General features: G+C 32.1%; 3 non-coding genes across 3 annotated transcripts; all 3 read left to right on the top strand.

Moving 5' to 3' along the window:
- Window positions 1-7,515: 7,515 nt before the first annotated feature.
- Window positions 7,516-7,587, top strand: Trnaq-cug. Its single transcript has one exon. It is a non-coding gene; the product is annotated as a tRNA-Gln (tRNA).
- A 5,291-nt stretch (window positions 7,588-12,878) lies between these two features.
- Trnaq-uug lies at window positions 12,879-12,950 on the top strand. The gene has a single exon. It is a non-coding gene; the product is annotated as a tRNA-Gln (tRNA).
- Window positions 12,951-19,907: 6,957 nt separating this feature from the next.
- Window positions 19,908-19,979, top strand: Trnaq-cug. Its single transcript has one exon. It is a non-coding gene; the product is annotated as a tRNA-Gln (tRNA).
- The last annotated feature ends 989 nt before the right edge of the window (window positions 19,980-20,968 follow it).

The following is a 20,968-nucleotide window of genomic DNA, read 5'->3' as shown; positions in this document are numbered from 1 at the left end:
CCAGACACAGATGCCAGCTGCCTCGTACTTAATGTAGGATCAAGATGAACTTCCCAAAACTGCAACTTCACTAGCTTCATTAACTATAGGTTTTTCAATTTCTCGTTTTTTATCTGTCTCTTAAAATTTTTTTACTAACTCTAGAACATACTTCCTCCTGACATGTCGATCTTGATGTTGTTCATTAAATAGCTGAGGCGTTCTATTCGCACTGTTATTGTTCATAAAGTAAAGCGAATTGATATCTACGAAATGAAATACTGTTCAACTCATTTTATGTAATTTGTAAGTCGGATAAAATTCCAGAGGTTTTCAAAAAGTTTTAACAGTTTTGATTATTTTAGGCATGGTTTTAAGTTTCGACGATTTTTATTACTAAAAATTATTTATGATATGAAAATATTTTCTGCAAGTATGTAAATGTCCCGTTTTGCATTATGTCGATATTTCCTTATATGATAAATAAGTACATTATTTTGACCATTGCATCATTTCTGTTTCCGAAAGACCCAAACAAAGGCTGCCTCTGAGGCTTGTGTATGGAAAGCTTTCACGGGTAGAAGTTGAATAATAGTCCGGAGGAAACCTCTTCCATTTCGTGAAATCCAACCAAGATTAATTTGAAAGCATTACTCGTCTTTTGCATGTATTACCCTGGCCTTTGAATATCTTAAAGGATCACATGCAAATATTCTGTATTCCTTAACTGTATGTTAACTGCTAACTGAAACTAGCAACCCTACTGAATATGGATCCTTCATTGTTAGCATCTAATGTCTTAATTGAATAAAGGTAGAGTGGGATATATAAATTAATTCTAAATATACAGGTTGTTTTCCATATCATAATTTTAGAAAGTTGCTTTTGGGCTCATTTTAAGAGCCTTAATAGTACAAATCTCTAAAATTGACAATATTTTGAGTTACAGTTTATTGAAATTTAAAGAAATGCCTCGTTTACTCAAAAATCTCTTCAGATATTTGACTTACCTGAAAAAAATTAGATTCACAATTGATCTAATACAGATTTCCTAAAGTAGTATAGAAATGATTAAACAGTAATGTCTATTTTGGGATTAGAGTCCTTGGAATTTTGACGCCACTTATTATTTTGGAAATTCGATGAGTACAAAGACGTATATCTGTTCACTAATTATTTCCTCAATTAAACGAATTTGAAACAGGGATACAAAATACGTACAGACTTACAGAATACAGATTCGAGAAATGTTCATAAAAGCTGTAATACAAAGGGAAATGGTGGGGAATTAATTTTGTCTTCAACGTACGGTTCGGCGTTAGCAATAATAAATGACAGCTACTTCTTTCAGCCTTCCAGTATTACACCTCAACGTATTTATGGATGAAAACCTTAAAAAAATAATGGACTTAAATTTAAATGATATATTCCTTCTGAGAAATTCTCATATGCAAAGTCTTGAGAAAATTACTCTGTTCCCAGATATTCATAAAAATGAGATAAACACGAAGTTAATCTCGTTGAAAGAAATCAGGCCGAATATGCCTTTAAAGGGAGAAGGGAATAATGTATTGTTTACTTAGGAAATAACTGTTCGTGGAAATTTATACATCAATATAAATAATTATTAATGAAATTAGGTGGGGTGTAGTGTACAACAATATTTCACTATGGAATTAATGTCAAAAAGCGAAGTGATGTCCCACATGTTCAGATAACGGCTGACCCGTTTTTTCTATGTTGTCATTTTGCCAATATCTGAAATTGATATTTATAAATACTATTACGTTACACTATAATAATAGGTACAGTCAACAAAGGTTTTAAAGATCAATTTAGTAGTTTGTTTCCAGATCGTCTTTCCAGTAAGTTAGTGTTTCACTTTTGAATATTATATGGGAAACTGTTTCATCTGCCTCATTGTATAGTCTACATAATTATAGTATGTGGCTCCAATTCCTTTGGTGTTGTAGTTCTATTCAATCAATTAGAATTCCATCCAATGATATTTTTGGTAGGTATTCCAAAGACAGGTTCAGAACCTGTAGAAGTTGCTATAGATACTTACTTTTCTTGACAGGTGTCTGCTTCTTTGTTGTTAAATATTTCTTCATACCCATTTGGATGTTCTTTCTTTATTGTGAGTAGCCAGAATAAGAACTTGGGGCAATTCCAGACCAAGTCAATCGATGTGATTTGGAGGCAGTTCCAGGCCAAGCGATTCAAGGTGATTTTATGTTTTGTCAACCTTTATTTGGCTAACCTTTGTTATAGAAGTAGATAAGGTCCTTCTTGTCTTTATATTTCCTCCGAATGTTTTGTCACAGAAGAGCTCAATAACATGATCACAATACAGTTGTTGCTGTTTACAAGAAACACAAATATTTTTGTTTTAGGCCTTACACTTAATCCTAATCTAGTATGAGTCTCATTGCCTGTTTTTGATCTATCACACTATGTACCAGGAATATTTCTACCTCACCTTCCCAACTTAGAAATATTTCCATGATTTCCCTTTATTTTAGTTTTTTTTTTATAATATATTATAATACTATAAATAATTATATTTTTGTAATTTATTTAATAAATAATGTTAGGCGCCAATTTACAGTATTATAAAGATAGATTTAGCATGTGAAATATATTTAAATTATTTAAATTTTGAATTTTCCTATAGTATTCTTAAAAAATATCACAATAAATTATGTTCTATACTTACCAAGCTAGCTCTTTTTATATGTCACTTAATTTGATTTTGAATCTTTAAATGTAAATTTATTCATTATATATATTTTTATAAATTATTCTCAAATTATAATTTAATTATATTTAAAAAAATTTAATAATTTTAATGACAACTAGACTACTAGTGTACTTTCTGCAAATTATATAATAAAATTTTTATAGAGCATGTTGATATCTCAGTAGTCGGTTCTAAAGCTTTTTGAAATTAATTATGAAGAAAATGTTAATATGTAATTAATTTTGTTTCTTTGCTTTTGTTAAAAAAATAAAATAGTATTGTTTTAATTGAGTTTGAAATTCGTATATTATAATAACAGGTTATAAATTTATAAAATCCTTCCTAATTCCCTATCTAACCTGAGCTAAATTATTGCTAATTACTTATTCTATAAACTTATAGTTTCTTGTTACCTATACTACACTTTTGTTGTCCTTTTGTCTATGTTTTCCTCACTAGTAATGTCCTTCCTGTAATCTCTCTCCCGTCTCTTCTCCTTCCTTTCTTTCACTCGAACTCTCTTCTATTTTGTCTTGTTCTCCTTCTGTGTCCTACTCCACTCAGTTGACTGCCACTGTCCGAATCACCTCCCTGGCTCGTACTGCTCCTTTCCTTTTCTAAATGGCTTCGACAATTCAAAATGATGTTTTACTAACCTGACAGTATTATGATTATATTGAGTTATCTGTCAGTTTAGACTTCACCCTAATTTCCTTTCTACCAAATAACTTCTTCCTTCCTATTTCCTGACTCTCACTGTTCTCTTTTTTCTTTATTGTTTTTTAAATGTCCCACAATAACTTTGTGCTTGATTACTTTTCTTTAATACTCTTCTTCTCCTCAACACTTATTTTTTTCTTGGTAGTTCATATGATTTTCTTTTAATCTTCTGTATTTTATTGCACTTCTTATTTTAAACTTCTTCTAATTGCTATGATTTGTATATATTCTAATTCCTCTTTTTACTTCTTGATTCTCTTCACTATTTATCTATGTCTCCTTGATCACCACTTTTTTTTCTATCATTTTCTTTCTCACCGCAATCTTATATCTAATTACAATGTTTATTAATATATCGTTTTCAATCTCAACCAATCAGATTATTTTATAATTTATACATTTTTAATTTACAATTTTTAATACTATTTTATTCTTTTTTTAACTACATTACATTATTTTGTGGACACTTTTTACTCCTTTATACTGAGATTTCATTATAATTTTCATATTATTATACACTGTCATTTTTCATCCCGCTGTCACCCAAATTATCCTTACCATTTTGTCACCATATATCCAATATGTCATTACTTGTTGTATTTTAACTTAACTTCTATTAGATTTTATAATTAAAAACTCTTAATTCAATTTCTACCTGTTACAATATTCTATATTAGTTTAACATCTAGATTTGTATCTAGAATCTTCTGGTTTATACGCAATCGTCACCAAAGACTGTTTATTCTGCCTTTCTATTATTATGGCAACATTTTGTATTGATCTTTATCCAAAGTTACTCTTTCAGGTGCACATTACTTGATTATTTCAATAGTTCGTTTATGTAGCTGCTATTTTACAATATGATAGATAAATCATGTTTTTATTGTAGATAATTAATGATTAACTTATTTACCGAATTGTTAGCAAACCTAAATATATTGTCAATAGGTATTTCAGTTACATGCAAACTTTATTTTGTTCAGTGTTTAGAAAACTGACAGATATAAATTTGAATTAGTTCAATATCTGTCGCATTGGTTATTTTTTGAGAATAGGAATCTGGAATTGTTCTGAAACAAAATACCATTTAGAAAAAATTATCTAGGCTTCTATTGGTCGGATTGAGACGCTTTCTTCTTAATTCATGTTTTTAAGCACTATTTGATGCAATTGTCTTGAAATCTGTATACTATAAAATCGCCGAAATAAGGTCCCAGTTACCGTTTTTTTTTCGGTTTTTTGTTAATAACTTTTTTATTTTACAACTTAAAAATCTGAAATTTACATAGACGCAAGATAATGTAATTACCTTCCGATCCTTTTTAACCGAATTTATATATCTTAACTTGAGAAGAAGATATACGCGCTCGCGTTTTCGACTTCATAATTCTGTAGTAGGCCGCCATTTTGAAATTGGGGGTCCGGATTGTGGGTATTTTTTGAGCACCCCAACAGTTATATTTTCCGGTAGTTTAATCTAATTTCCGTCAAATTTGATCTTTTTATTTAATTCTGAAAATTTTGCACATTATTTTTTCTCCGCTAATTTTGCAATGTAAAAAAATTGCGAGCTTTCGCAAAAGCCTTTCCTTATAGTAAATTTCCTCAGAAACAAAATCGATAAGTATACCTCATTTCGATTAGAGGCTTATTTTCGGAGATATAAGCGACAAACTGAAAAAGAGCAATTATTTTATTTTCTATTGTTATAAACAACATGACGCTCGACCTCTACAAATACACAAATTTAGGCTTTTATTCTGTGTATTCTTTACTTAATTTTAAGCCCATAAAATTCGAGTTAGGCCCGATTTTTGAAAAAACACCTAATTAGCCCCGACTTATAATTTGTGATATGATATTCAAAATACACTTGCTAATGTGTAAGTATTTTACTTTATTTCAACTCCCTTTTAGTATATTGTATAAGACCTTCAGAGAAAAACAACTTATACAGACTCCGTGTTTTTTTGCTTATTATAAGCTGCACTTCTCTTTAAGCAGGGTAAAACCCCTATTGCAATAAATCTCTCTTTAGACGTACGAAATCTTTTATATGGAGTTTTGGGAATTTAATTTTATGCAGTTCGAGTAGCATTAATGTATAATGCCACAACTTAAGATTTAATCTGCTTTCGCTAAGATTTAATCAGCTTTCGATACACATTGTCATTTTGTTTTGAACAGTTTTGAATCATTTATTTGTTCACTTGACCTTAAGTAATTACTCAAAAAATACTACAAGACAATATTCATTATAATACATAACTCCTAAGTGCAGTATATTTATTCTAAAAAAACTACCCAAATTTATTCCTTAAAAAATATGTTATTAAAGCTCGGATCTGGATCATATTTTGTCAACAGAACCTAAATAATACCTACATAAAAATGGTTTTATATTTATTATGGCGTAGATTTAAAGGTACATTTCATGTGGCTTTAAAATTTTAAGTGTAGTTTTTCATCAGGTACTAGTTTTAAGTTTTACATTTCTACATACAAAGTGAGTTCCATAAGTAATTTGACCAACTTTCTTAGGCGCGACGATACACCGCAACGCGTTCTAACCTTCTGGGCAAGGTGGGGGGTTTTACTTCAAAACGCTCTCGGTCTCGGTCCCTTCTGAGCTGTTGGAGGGTTAGGATGTGCTTTTCCTCGAACTCCATTTTGAGGTTACGTAACACGGCGCGATGAATCGTTCTGTGGAGCAAGGTTATACTATCAAATTTTGAGTTAAACTTGGGAAGTCCACCATCGAAATGTTTCCAACAGGCCTTCGGGAGTGATCACAAGTTCTCCGATGGCACAAGTCGTTCAAGGAAGACCCATACGTGGTCGTCGACGAACCCCTCAGTGGACGTCCATCAACTTCCCGAATCGATGAAAATGTGATGCGTGTGCGTAATTGTTTGAATTCTTTTATAATCAGTTATCACCAGCAACGAGTCATGGATTTTTGAGTACGACCCGAAGACAAAAAGAGTTCAGCGATACCCCGTTCCAAAAAGGCACGCATGAGACGTCCAGAATCAAAACCATGCTTATTGTTTTCGTTGACTTCAGAGGCATTGTCCACCATAAATTCATACCTACCGGGACCACTGTGAACGTAGATTTCTATTTGGAAGTGCTGAAAATACTGATAAGGAAGGTCGCGCGCTATCGACCACATCAAGACGTGAAACTTCATCACGACAACGCGCCAAGCCACAACGTCTTCATTGTCAGTGATTTCCTAGCCAGGACCCTCACCCCATTGCTTTCCCAGTCTTCTTATAGTCCTAACCTGGCTCCCGCAGATTTTTTTTTTGTTTCCTGGCTTAAATGGAGGCCTGAAAGGGAAACATTGGGGCGCGATAGGAAACATCAAAGCTCATGTCACACTGGCTCTAAAGGATATCCCGGAGAAGGTCTTCCAGACGTGGAAACACCGCCTCCAGAAGTGTATAGATGCAGGAGAATTCTATTTCGATAAATTTTGACTAATTGTATTAATATGTTTAATAAATGATTTTTTATGAATTTAGTCGCATTACTTATGGAACTCAACTTGTATATTAGTTTTCATTTCGAACATTTATTTATTTTAATATTTACTTACTGATTTCTTTTACTATTGTTGTGTCTTGTACTATTAAGGTGCGTTTCAGATGTGATATCCGAAATAATGTTCAAATACCGACAGTTCAGTTTGTTCTACTTTTCATATACAGGGTGATTCAGTTATAATGTCATTAATTTTAAGGGAAGATGAGGGAAAATTAGTACAATATGAATACGCTGTCAAAACAAAATAAAATTCATATTTGCGTTGAAAAAACAATATTCTCAAATCATTATTTTCGAATTAACAGGAGTTAAGGGGCACTTTGCTTATTTTTTAAAAGCTTGAGCATTTTTTTTCGATTTTTTGTATTTATTAGGCCGTCCGAATACATAATTTAAATTAATGACATTATAACTGAATCACCCTGTACAGATCATATTTATTGATTATTTAACTATTACCATTGAATTTAAAATAAGTAGTATACGTCTATCTAGCGTTTTGGTAGCGCGAATTGAAGCAAGGTTCCATGGTGTAATGGTTAGCACTCTGGACTCTGAATCCAGCGATCCGAGTTCAAATCTCGGTGGAACCTTTTTCTTCGAAGAAACTTTTTTTATTAATTAAATTATAACTATGTATAGATTATAACATATATTGTTTAAGGAATATGATTAGGCAGATTACACGGTATTTTTAGTTGTATAATATAGGTACACTTTATTTTTAAATACCTAATATTTTCGTATTTCTCTACATAATGCTAACGTATACTCAATTTATATACATAAGCATTTTAATAAAAAGTTTTCCTAACTTATATTGAAGTTTTTAACTTGCAAAATAATTAAAAAATTCAGTAATGAAAATATGATATACAGTGTGTCCACGGATTGAGTGCACGTGGGGTGTAAATGACAAACATTTTTCGAGCTGAAATTTGAGCTCCTGGGCATCATCTCCACTTGGCCTTAAACTAGTAAGTTGAAAAAATTAACTCAGTTAATTAATGCACAGGCTGTAAATTATTGTAAAGAGTAAAGTACCGTAGTTTCTAAAAATATTAAAAATTTTACTTAAGAAAACTATTGAAAACAAAAATTTATGACAGATTTTCAATTTTCAATTTGATCGGCCAACTTTGTTTTTTTTTTATTTTTCATAACCACAAAGTACAAATTCCTTATTATTTATTAGAGAAAAAAACGTAACTAATATAATATTAAATAAACAAATAATATAATGGTTATTCAAAAAATGTGCTGCCGCCAACCGCTCAGCGCGCTTGGTAAATTCTGTGTACCTAGGCGTATTGGATTTCTTGAATGGGGATGGCATTCATTGTATTTTTTATTCTTCGTTTCAATTCAAATAAATCGTTATTCAATGGGGACCCATAGACTTTCTGCTTGAGATAATAAAAGTCCATTGGAGTTAAATCAGGACTTCTTGGAGCCCAAGGAATTGGGCCCAATCCACCGCCCAGGAAATTGACCATCTAGCCATTCTCGAATGATTTGCGTTGAATACGTTGGGTGTCCCTTTTGCTGAAAGTAAAAAAAAACAAAGTTGGCCGATAAAATTGACAGTCTGTCATAATTTTTAGTTCTCATTGTCAGTAACTTTCTTTAGTAAATATTTTTGATATTTTTAAAAACAAAGGTTGTTTACTCTTGAAAATTTTTGAAAATTCATCGTAAAAACACCCTGTGCATTAATTAATTGGACTAATTTTTTCAACTTCTTAGTTTAAGGCCAAGCAGAGATGAAACCCAGAAGACCCAAATTTCAACTCGAAAAATGTTTACACCCCATGTGCACTCAATCCGTACACACTGTATATTTGATACTGAAGACTATGAATTTAGCTGTCTAAAAAAATACTTTATTCTTTTCTTCCATCTTTTTCTTAATTATATCTTATTATGCACCACACTTAACTTTATTTTACGCAACTTTTTGAGATTCCGTTTGTTTGGAATCTCGTTGTATTCTCTATTTCGCCACAGAAGCAAAATATTATCTTATAAAGCGAAGCAAGCAATAGGGCGTGCAACTGCTAAAAAAATAAATTACGATAACATTACTAAAGGAGCTCCCTTCGGATATTACGTTTGCTTGTACTTTTTGTTTTCGCTGTCCTTTTTAATTAATTCTGTTTTTTCCTGATATCCCCAAGTGCTCATTTATTTTCATTTGCACTGGAGGAAAAAATAATTAAATGAGATGATAAAATTTTGTAAGGCCGATCCGTGTGCCTGCAAAGATTTCTCTGCTCTAACCGATCTCGTCAAGAGCTATAGAATATATTTTTTATGATAATTGATAATTAGGTAAGCACTTAATTATTGTTCTTTTCACAAAGAATCTACAACGTCAATAGTTTATGTGTAAAGAGGATGGTTTATTATTATTATTCTGTATATCATCATGTCATATCGACAAAGTTAATGTTGTAGGTTGTAGGAACGTTACAAACATGGCACCTATTTTTTGAGCGCTCAATTCATGGAAAATAGTTATTTATGGTACTAGTGTGTTACGGTATATATAAGTCACGCTGGGAAATGTTTAGCTAATTTTCCCAAGTGACTTATATGACGTAACACACGAGTGCCATACAAAATTTTATCGAACACTCATAGAATTTCGTTTTAATAACAAATAAAAGTAACTTAACATTTCAAGTTGTCAATGTCAGAAAAAGCAATTTAAGGAAATTAATGTATTTTTCAATATGTATTATAAAGGATGCTAGTGTCAACCTAAATTGTGTCTGTAAAAAAACAATATTTTTTGAGTTGAAATCACGTTGAAATCCTAAAACCAAGACTGAAAAAATGGAAAATGTAGAAATTCCATCTGAAATGCAGGCATCATTCCGGATATATCAAAACAAACAACAAAGAACTGAAGGAAGTTCACGATTGAAAAATCAAAGAAGGGGTGAAAGGCATAAATAAAGATGACTTGCTGGCTTATTTTTTCAATTTAAGTGAGAAATTAACTCCATCCACATTGTGGACTAATGTTGAAGTTAACTTTGAGAGTTTACAAGAACATTGAAATTTCTAAATTCGGAAGACTAGTGGCATTTCTAAAGTCTAAGCATAAACATTTTCAACCAAAAAAATCCAAGGTCTTAGAAAGAGAACAAATCGAACAATTTTTGCGTGACTAGACGAAGATCATCTTATGAATAAGGTAGGTTCTACTGAATAGTTTAATTGAGTTATATTTATTAAATTTGTTGGTTTTAGGTGGCGTTGATATTAGGAGTTTTTGGCGCTTGCCGTTGCGAGGAATTGACCTATCTAAGCATAGACAATACAGAGGACAAAGGGCATCATGATTTCAAATACTAAAATGAACAAACCAAGAAGCTTCGCTGTGGTCAATGAAGGATTTTGTGTTAATCCAATTGAATTAATTAGAAAATATTCTAAGCTAAGGCCTCAAAGGCCTAAGGCTTTCAAAAGGGAAAATGCACACGTCAATTTGTTGGTATTAATAAGCTATCAAAAATCCCTAATGCTGTTGCGCTATTTTTTGATTTGACAGACTCTCATTTATATACAGGGCATGGCTTGCACCCCGTATCTGCAACTCTCTTGGCCAATGCTGGAGGGGATATTACAACACGGTTGATGGAAGTCATCTACCGTGGCATAAGGTTATATAAGGAAAGTCAATTTCCAGCAAAATTGATATTGCTAAAAAGATACAACGGGTTCAAACTCCTGAAGCAAGCACCAGCAAAGGGGCAACCTGTTCTATAATTTATCACAATTATAAAATGATCCCAATAATCCTTTGACATCAAATTACGGCTTTACCATAAATGTTAATGTTAATATTCGTAAGTAGGTANAACATAATATTTTTTTTTCGTAGGATCGATTAATGTACTTATTTTTTTTAACTTTGAATTGAATTCATAGATGTATAAGCGACTCTTTAATTAAATTATGTAAAATTCAGATTTTTGCTTTCAAAATTTTAAAAATATTTACAAAGGATATTTACAATTAATAATACTAGGCGAATCTTGGTCTTTTTGGCAACTTTTTAACTTGATCTTCATCGTCCGATCCTTCATTAGACTGCGTTTCTTCCTGCTCTTCAAACGTTTCTTCGATATCACTTAATTCTTCGGTTAATTGATCTTCCGGGTTCAAGCAAAGACTGGGCTGTTCGATTTCATGTGAAATGTCTTAGGAATCACTGAAAATTTTCGAAATTTTTTCAACGTTCAAACAATTGTCCGAACTATGACATTTTGTACATAAATCTGTACATCGCAGTCCATGTTTTCGACACCTGCATCTATTACCGTCACAACTGGTTTCGCAGCTGCAAGAGATTGTTTTTAATAAATCTTCAGGAACGACTGAAACTTCTGTAAAGCGAGGCATGAGTATTTTGGAATTATTCGCAATTACTTCTTTCCAGCCCCACTTGGTTGCAGTTATTTTGTTTCCAAGCCACGTCTGAAGCTGAAAGTATGCTCTATAGGAGTGTTGTGTAGCTGCTCCGATGGTGGTAATTTTTCTAATTTAAAAGTAGACTTTGCAGTTAATACTTTATATTGCTGAAATCTCAAATCATCCAGAGATAATCTATCATTTGTGCATATGTAAATAGACGAAATTAATTTACAACCATTTCGAGCAATGACTTTTTGATTCTGCATTAGTCTCATAAAAAGGTTTTACCAACTCTGTCAACTCGGGGGTTTTAATCAGTGAATTCAATGTTGATTTTATCATTTTATCATTTGACAAAAACTTCTGTAAAAATGTTATTTTTGTGTGCCGTTCAATATTTAAAAAATGAATACTCGAAGAATTTTTTCGCCATAAGCGTTCAGCTGTTTTTGTTGAAGATGCAGTTGAGTTTTCATTATCAGCCTCATGGTCCGGATAACCATCAAATACTATACAGCTATTGTCTACATAATGATTGCGTACAAAAGACAAATATTTTCCGGTGATCACTGCAATGCTATCACTTTTCTGCCAAACAACTTTGTGTAACAGAAAACAGAAATAAAGTTTCGGGTCAAACAATGAGGCACAGTTTCTTTTGTATTTTTTCCGTACAATCGAATGGTGTAATCAGTTTTTGAATTTTCTTTAAATTTAAACAAACTATCAACAATAATTACTGAAAAATTCATTGCTGCAAGAGTCATTTTTCTTTTTTTGCATTTTTGAGCATGTTTTTGAACTGTGATTCCAAATTTTTTTATTTCACCAAAAAGTATATGTCAAAACGAAAAAANGGCATTTTCACGGGCGATTTGTTATATCTATTACGTGGAATTAAGTGTTATTACGAATTTTACAAATAAATTTGACAGTACTTTTTTATTGTGTTACTATAAAAAAATGCTAATCAGAAATAGAGTTGCTTTTTAAATCAATGTAGCGCGATTTTATCCTAGGTCACGTGACTTAGGGCAAATTGCTGCCGCTTTCGCTGTTCATGTTGGAACAGCTAAAATGCACAAAAAGTGGTCTTTGACCTCATCCATATACTTACTATTAAATCTATGTATTATATACAAGTGCTGGATAAACAATATTTTCTGTTTTCAAAAAGACCTGTAAAGATCTTCTGAAGATAGATATGACACTTCTAATACCAGGTCAAAGTAGTGAATAACACGATCTATTTTTATATTAATTAATTATTAATAATGAATATAATTACTCTTAAGATAAATCAATGCGGAACTGGGAATAATATTTTGATAGATTACAAGTGCATGGATATATACGTACCTTTGACTCTGAATCTATCAATAACAGCAAGTTATAAGACATAAATAAGAAATGATCAAGTAATTATGAAATTTTGTGATGATTGTGAAAAAAAATATATGGTTCCATGGTGTAATGGTTAGCACTCTGGACTTTGAATCCAGCGATCCGAGTTCAAATCTCGGTGGAACCTACTCTTTTGAAAATAATGGACACTTTTTTAAATTGAAATTTTTTTAATTGCTGATGTAAATAAATACCGTAGAAAATGTTACGTGGTAAACGTTAAGGCAGTTTATATTATTTTAATGAATTAAAATACGTGTAAAAATGGCTTGAAGTTGGCTGGCGTTTTATAGACAAGCACTTTTACTAATTGGAAGACAATGATAGAACAAGTAGATCCATCCAGGAAGTGACGAAGCGTAATGCAACTAGAACTAGAGCAACTTTTAATTTTTCGCATTAAAAGTTCACCGAGAACATGTAAACGTAAGAAAATCTACCTTTCCTGTATTGTCCAGCAAATTTGTAAAGATATTCAATAAATGTGGTTAATGCATATGTTAATAGTTTCCTAAAAGCATTCTTCGGGGTGNAAACAAATTATCGGAATTTAATCGGACTTGTCTTATTTTACAGATTTACTTAATACCTACCTTTTTTGTATAAACTTTTTTTTCTCTATGGATAACAGTTTTTTTACGCCAGTCGAAAAACTACTTTTTCATAATTTTGACCATTGTTTTAACAGTTTCCCAACTAGTCTCGAGTTGATTTTTTGATATTTTGTTTATAACACGTTTCTGAACAATATTCCGCAGAAAAACTTTTAATAGAATTTTTTTCCCGAAAAAAAGCTATAATGATTGGCCTATATCAAAAATCCCTAATGTTGTTTTGCTATTTTTTGATTTGACAGACTCTCATTTATATACAGGGCATGGCTTGCGTCGCGCATCTGCAACTCTCTTGGCCAATGCTGGAGGGGATATTACAACACGGTTGATGGAAGTCATCTACCGTGGCAGAAGGTTATACAGGGTGACATAGAAAAAAGTACATTGCATAGTGCCACACAATAGAGGACATTAAAATAAGAAAAAAAGTTCCTATGAACATGGGTCTGCAAGGCCTTCAGTTAAAAGATACGGGGTGTTGAATTTTATTTTTGTTTGATTTTTTTTTTAATATCTTTAGCCAGAGACGCAAGAAATGGATAAAATGTGGTATACAGGGTTTTTTTTATCATGCTAAATTCAAATATGATATTAGTTTNCGCGTTAGTCAATTTTGAATATGGGCTTTTATTTTTGACACATTTTTGATATTTTTTAAAATTACAACTTATAGAAAATTAATGTACAATGTGAATATACGTCCACAGTTTTTTTCCGTTTATAGAATAATAACAAATACTTTTCAGTACTCAAATATTATTAGTAAGATTTGGAAGTTTTTTGGGTTTTGATCAATTTTCATTAGCTGAGCGATCTAGGTACGAAAAAGGTAAATTTTTAATGACTAAATATGTTACCCCAATACTACAATACTCAACTAATTGCTAGTAGGCACTGATTTTGTATTTTTCTGTGCCCAACCATCAAACTTTTGTAAAGAAAATGTATAAATACAAATTTAATCGTAATAGTTAAAATGGAGTCATAGTTATTTTAAAGTTTTAAAGCACGTGTCATTTACATTCTTATACTATACTTCCTTAGCCATAGCTAGGAATTTTTCGCCTACCCTTGTTGTTCTTGGGCTAGACTCTGTGGTAGCGGACTCCTTATTAGAACGCCTAGACCCTAGGTCTTGTTTTTAGTTATTGTTATTGACTCTAGAGCATGTACTAATGTTTTTTATAGGTACCTAACGCAATCAGTTAATGAAAATTGTACAAGAGACAAAGCTCGCATATAGCTACCAACTGAAAAATATTTGTGATTATTGCATGAACGGATAATAGTTATGGGTGAGGGTAAGGCGTAACGCGTATTAGTTATTCAAAATAATCAAAAATTTTGTTTGGAACTTGTGTTCATCTAGCGGCCAAAAATGATTTCGAATAATTTGAGTTCGGGTCCTTCGTTGGAAACGTACATAGGGCAACCTGTATAGTTGCAATATCTTTTCTAAAAGCTGTTTTACATTGACAATTTATTGATCAATTAATTGATGAAGTCGCTTCATCAAGAAATTGGACAAGTGTAATGCACCAAATCAGCTGTCAAATAACTTCATCAATTTATTCATCAAGTTCTTGACGAATTAGAGCATGTTCTAATTTTCGTCAATTTCTTCGTGAAGTTCGGAAGTACCAACCCAACAGATTTCCAGCCTCAGATCAGTAATGAGGTTATGTTATTGGAGTATGTAAATTGAGTGGCGTCGAATATTTATATAATATGTGTCAGAACGGTACCGCTGTTGTATCACTACAATTATGAGTGGAAAGGTGACATTTTTGAAATTTATTTGCTTCTTTGATTCATTGGTAGAACTGATTCATACGTCAAAAAACTTGACAAAGTCTGTAGCAGTGTAAAACCACACTGTTTACCAATAAATTCGAGAATTAATTGATGAAGAACTTCGTCAATTTGTTGATGAATAAATTGTCAATGTAAAATGGATATTCAAATGTTCCTCTCAAGTTAAATTATGCTACATAAAAGTAGTTATTTTGTGTCTTGATCATGAATCCGTTTTTCGGTGCACTGATGCGGCAAATGAGCAAAATATAACCCGTCTGTGATGCTTCCTGAAAACAGTTTACTTCACAACTCTATATGAACAGTTTTCTCCTACGAGCAGTCTACGTGAGATTAAAACCAGTCACATGAAATACTAGGCTGGCTCAAATATAAATGAGTCACTCTGGCGCTGAATGAAGTTGCGTTAGGATGGGACGGCTCTGAGAATACTCGTATACAGGGTGTTTCTGAAATAAGTGCGTTCCATGAAAAGGGCGATAGCGGGCACAAAATGAGCAACTTTTATGAAGCAACTCATGGTCTAGATACTTGTGTTTTCGAGAAAATTAAGAAAATTGATCATAAATGTGCATCTTGTGCACATGCACGGCCAGAATGCTTAGGACTCGCTACATGCGTGAAGCGTTTCTCTAATTCGCTGACGTTCCACGTGATTTCCACAATCAAGCAAAGCTGATGTAGGCCAGTATGTCTTGTGTTTTTTAGTTGTGTGTTACAGTATTACTCAGCCAGCGTATAAAATGTTTTCTGATCAAAAACTAGCAAATATGGTGTTAATGTTCGGAGAATGTCAGTACAATTTAAATGAGACTTATCGTTTATATGCCGTCCGTTTCCGTAACAGACGCAGTACTCGCGACATTACTCGAAAAGTGGGTGTATCTACGGGAACACTTCTATCATGTACAAGAGGTTAAGGCATTAAATAACAATGCTTTTTAGCCGCGTGTGGAATTTTGCCAATGGTTGCGATATCAAATAGCACAAGAATCGGATTTTACAAGCAAGGTGATTTTTATGGATGAATGTTTTACTAGAGAGGGCATACTAATTTTCACAACATTCACTATTGGTGTGATGCAAATCCTCACGTTGTACAGAGATCTCGGTTCCATCAACCGTTTTCAGTAAATGTGTGGTTACCTACACGTTTGGTGTTGCTTATTTAAAGTTTTTAATAAACGCCTTATCGGATTTGTTGGAAGACGTCCTTTTACAAATCCATGCCCAAATGTTCTTCGTGCATGATGGCGCCCTTCACATTGTTTCTGGTGGATTTTGTGAATGTTTACATGCCAACTTCCCGGAAAGGTGGATGGGACGAAATGGTCCTATACGTTGGCCAGCACGAATTCAGGATATGAACCCTGTCGATTTTTTTCCTTGGGGGTGTATGAAACAAACTGTGTACCGAACGCCTATTGTCGATGCAGCAGATCTTCAACAGCGAATTTTTGCTGCAGCTAATGAAATTCAACAAATGCCAGAAGTGTTTCCATGTATGTATGCGGACTAATTTTGACCGTCGTTTGGAAGAATTTTTATTAAAACATGGAAACAACTTTAAACAATTTTTGTAAAACATATCGTTTATTGGTAAGTAATTCGTTTATTCGTTTAATTTTTGTGTTATGTAGGCACTTTTAAATGAGATTTGAATAAATTTTACCAATTTCAACGTAAAATTTAAACCGTTAAAACTGCCATCAGCGTTTTTAGGCCAGTCATTATAGCTTTTTTTTAATTCTATTAGAAATTTTTTTGCGGAATATTGTTCAGAAAAGTATTATAAACAAATTATCAAAAAATCAACTAGAGACTAGTTGGGAAACTTTGTTAAAACAATGGTCAAAGTTATGGAAAAGTGGTTTTTTGACTCGCGTATAAAAACTGTTACTCATAGAGAAAAAAGGTTTATACAAAAAAGGTAGGTATTAAATAAATCTGTAAAATAAGACAAGTCCGATTAAATTCCGATAATTTGTTTATTCCCAAGAGCTCAAAAATGGTCGAAAATGGTCGTTTTTTCAATTGCTAATAATTAATGCAATTTTCATCGCAGACACTTGTAATTCAGGATTTTTGAGGCTTTTTACACCCTTAATAAGTAAAACCCGAAAGCTTCATTCGTTTGGCGTTGACGGAATTTGTTATCTAAGAAGATGCTATTTTCAATTCATTTTTCCCAAGCTCATAGGCGTTGTATGGTTTTGATCATTAGTTGTTTTTGTACCTAAATAGTTGTATTGACATATGCATTTACTGAGAATTTAATTTTTCAAAAATTTGTTCAAAAATGACTGAAAAAATGTTAATATTTATTAAATTATTAAGATAGGTAATTATTATAAAATGAAATAGTAACGTCTATAGTTTAGTTAGTACTATTTTTCTTCGAATTTAAAAAAAATCGTTCTAAGTTGATTAGAAGCTGAGACATTTTTTTTTATTTAACCGCAGTGTCCTTAATTATTAAGAGCCGATTTGGAGAGAGTATACATTAAGAGCTATATTTTCATGACCTACATTAATATTAAGGTGAATTCAACTACGTATTTAATTGCAAAAAAGAAGATAGCGGCGATGCGTTCTATTACTCGGTCTAGCGAACGAGTTGGAAGAGCGAGGCTAAATAAAAAATTAAATCTCGGGTTGAAATAATGTTAATACCATGTCTTCAATGCTCATGGATTTTCGCGCTACCACAAATTAAAAAAAGGATCATATCGATAGGTTCGTTATTAATAGAGATATGGCTAATTTTTCCAGCTCCATCGATTTGAAGCCGCTCGATCATTTTCCTGTGCGCAACCAGGCGCGTAGCGCGCATGCTCCGCCTCGTTCTCCCCACGCGTTTGCTAGACCGAGTAATAGAACGCATCGCTGCTATCTTCTTTTTTGGAATTAAATAGTTGAATTCGCTTTAATGTTAATGTACGACATGAACATATAGCTCTTAAAGTATACTCTCGCCAAATTTCAGCTATTAATATTAATAATAATTAAGGTCACTGCGATTAAATAAAAAAAAGTATTTCAGCACCTAATCAACCTAGAACAATGATTTTAAAAAAAAAATTCGAAGAAAAATAGTATGTACTAGCTAAACTATAGAGGTTACTATTTCATTTTATAATAATTACCTATCTTAACAATTTAATAAATATTAACATTTTTTTCAGTCATTTTTAAACAAATTAAATTTGAAAAATTAAATTCTCAGTAAATGCATATGTCAATACAACTATTTAGGTACAAAAACAACTAACGATCGAAACTATGCAACGCATTGAGCTTGGGAAAAATGAATTGAAAATACCATCTTCTTAGATAACAAATTTCGCCAACGCCAAACTAATGAATCTTTCGGGTTGAAATTTTTACCACTTATTAAGGATGCAAAAAGCCTAAAAAATCCTGAATTACAAGTGTCTGCGATGAAAATTGCATTAATTATTAGCAATAGAAAAAAACGGACATTTTCGACCATATTTGAGATCTTGCGCATAAACAAATTATCGGAGTTTAATCGGACGTGTCTCATTTTATAGGCTTATTTAATACCTACCTTTTTGTATAAACTTTTTTTCGCTATGAATAATAATTTTTTGTATCGAGTCAAAAAAACACTTTTCCATAACTTTGACCACTGTTTAAACAAAGTTTCCCAACTAGCCTCGAGTTGATTTTTTGATACTTTGTGTATAACACGTTTGCGAACAATATTCCGCAGAGAAATTTCTAATAGTATTTTTTTCCCGAAACAGGCTGTTTCATGTCTATAATAACTGGACTATTTCGCAGTACGGTACGCGGCTTTAAATTTGTTTAAACCTTCATGCGAATTATTTTTTAATTTAAAATGTATTGTTTTAGAACATCAGTTGCTTAATAAAAGTTGCTCATTTTCCACCCTGTATATGTTGCAGGATGTCATCCATTCGCTCTGCAATGCATTATAATAAAATTCTCAATGAATACACCTCAAAAAACACATTTTCACAGTTCATTGTGTTTTTTGTTACAAAACTTTTTTTGAGGAACGGAAAAGTTGAAAATAAGACTGTGATGGCCACTTAAGAACGAGTCTGACTGCAGACAACATTCTTACAGTTCGTGGTCTTCTGGAGACCAACCAACTTACAATTTCCAATTCATTGTTTACTTCATAACATTTTTGGCAGTGGCCAAAAAGTTGCTCAAGATGAGCTTAGGGAAGAAAAATGTAAGCTCGTTGAGACCCAAGCCTTGACAACAAAATATTGCTCCTCGCGAAATCTGCATACGGCTTCCGGAATGTTATCCAACTAAGGAACATATTTTTATAAACCATTTAGTCCCTTCAAGGCCACCCCATCCTAACGCAACTCCTCCAAGCTCCAGAACGAAAATCTCTTTACATTTGATCCACCCTCGTAATCAATTGCTTTGTGAATATTTTACTAAACTTAAACTATTTTTATATTAGTTTCATATATTCATTACTTGCAAAAAACGATCATGACCATTTTTTACACTTGTCTGTAGATAATTTATCAGCGTAGATTTTAATGTACAGTTGGGAAATAAGGTCAAAGGTAAATTAAACATGAATAGAGTGATTAACTGATCAATTATGCAGCTTCTCCAAAAGAATGCATATGAAAAAATAAGGTTCCATGGTGTAATGGTTAGCACTCTGGACTCTGAATCCAGCGATCCGAGTTCAAATCTCGGTGGAACCTTCTTTTTTTTCTTGAAGGTAATTAGTATTGCTACCGCATCTAAATGTCATTGATGTGCACGATGAGTAGAATATTGCTAATATTTTCCAAAGTATAATGTACATATTATGTTTAAAATATACTTTAACAAACATTTTAAAGGTTGTGTTTGACACGTGATGGCATTCTTCAATTTTTCTTATGACCAACTCAGTTTTTATACAGGGTGTTTCTTAATAAGGTGCTAATATTTAAGGTTTTTCTTGGGTCCATTTTAAAAAAAAAACTTCATATGAACATATGTCCTAAAAGTCTTAACTTTTGAACTACAGGGTGCTAAAGTTTTATGAAAAAAACATTTTTTTTTATAACTTTGGTATTACCTACCCTAGATATTTTTTCAAATTTGGTACACGCCTTCTATTCATCGAGATGCATTTTATGATCTACAAACAATTTTATTATTTTAGTCAGTGGCGTCTGTACAGGTTTTGTATCAAATATTTTTGAAGAAAAATATGTTACGCCACTACTTTTTCTTTTAGTAAAAATCATTTTTGAAATCCTCATTCCTTTCTGAGCAAATGTGGGGTCTTCAATTTTTTTCGTTTGACGTACGGTTTTCGCATAAAAAAATAAAATTCATTCATTTGCAACAATAATTTATTTAAGATAATAACTTTTAAACATTGAAATTATGAAATTACAGTAATCTACATACATTTTGGAATGGTAAAAGAAAATTACCCTGGCGTTTTTCTTCAAAAATATTCAATACAAAACCTGTACAGACGCCACTGGCAAAAATAATAAAATTGTTTGTACATCAAAAAATGCATCTCGATGAATAGAAGGCGTGTACCAAATTTGACTAAATATTTAGGGTAATACCAAAGTTATCATAAAACTTTAGCACCCTGTAGTTCAAAAGTTAAGACTTTTAGGACATATGTTCATATGAAGTTTTTTTCTTAAAATGAACCCAAGAAAATATTAGCACGTTATTAAGA

The sequence above is a fragment of the Anoplophora glabripennis genome, unplaced genomic scaffold, assembly GCF_000390285.2.
Source record: "Anoplophora glabripennis isolate ALB-LARVAE unplaced genomic scaffold, Agla_2.0 scaffold618, whole genome shotgun sequence".
Lineage (NCBI taxonomy): Eukaryota > Metazoa > Arthropoda > Insecta > Coleoptera > Cerambycidae > Anoplophora > Anoplophora glabripennis.
This window is presented reverse-complemented; position numbering and strand designations above follow the sequence as displayed.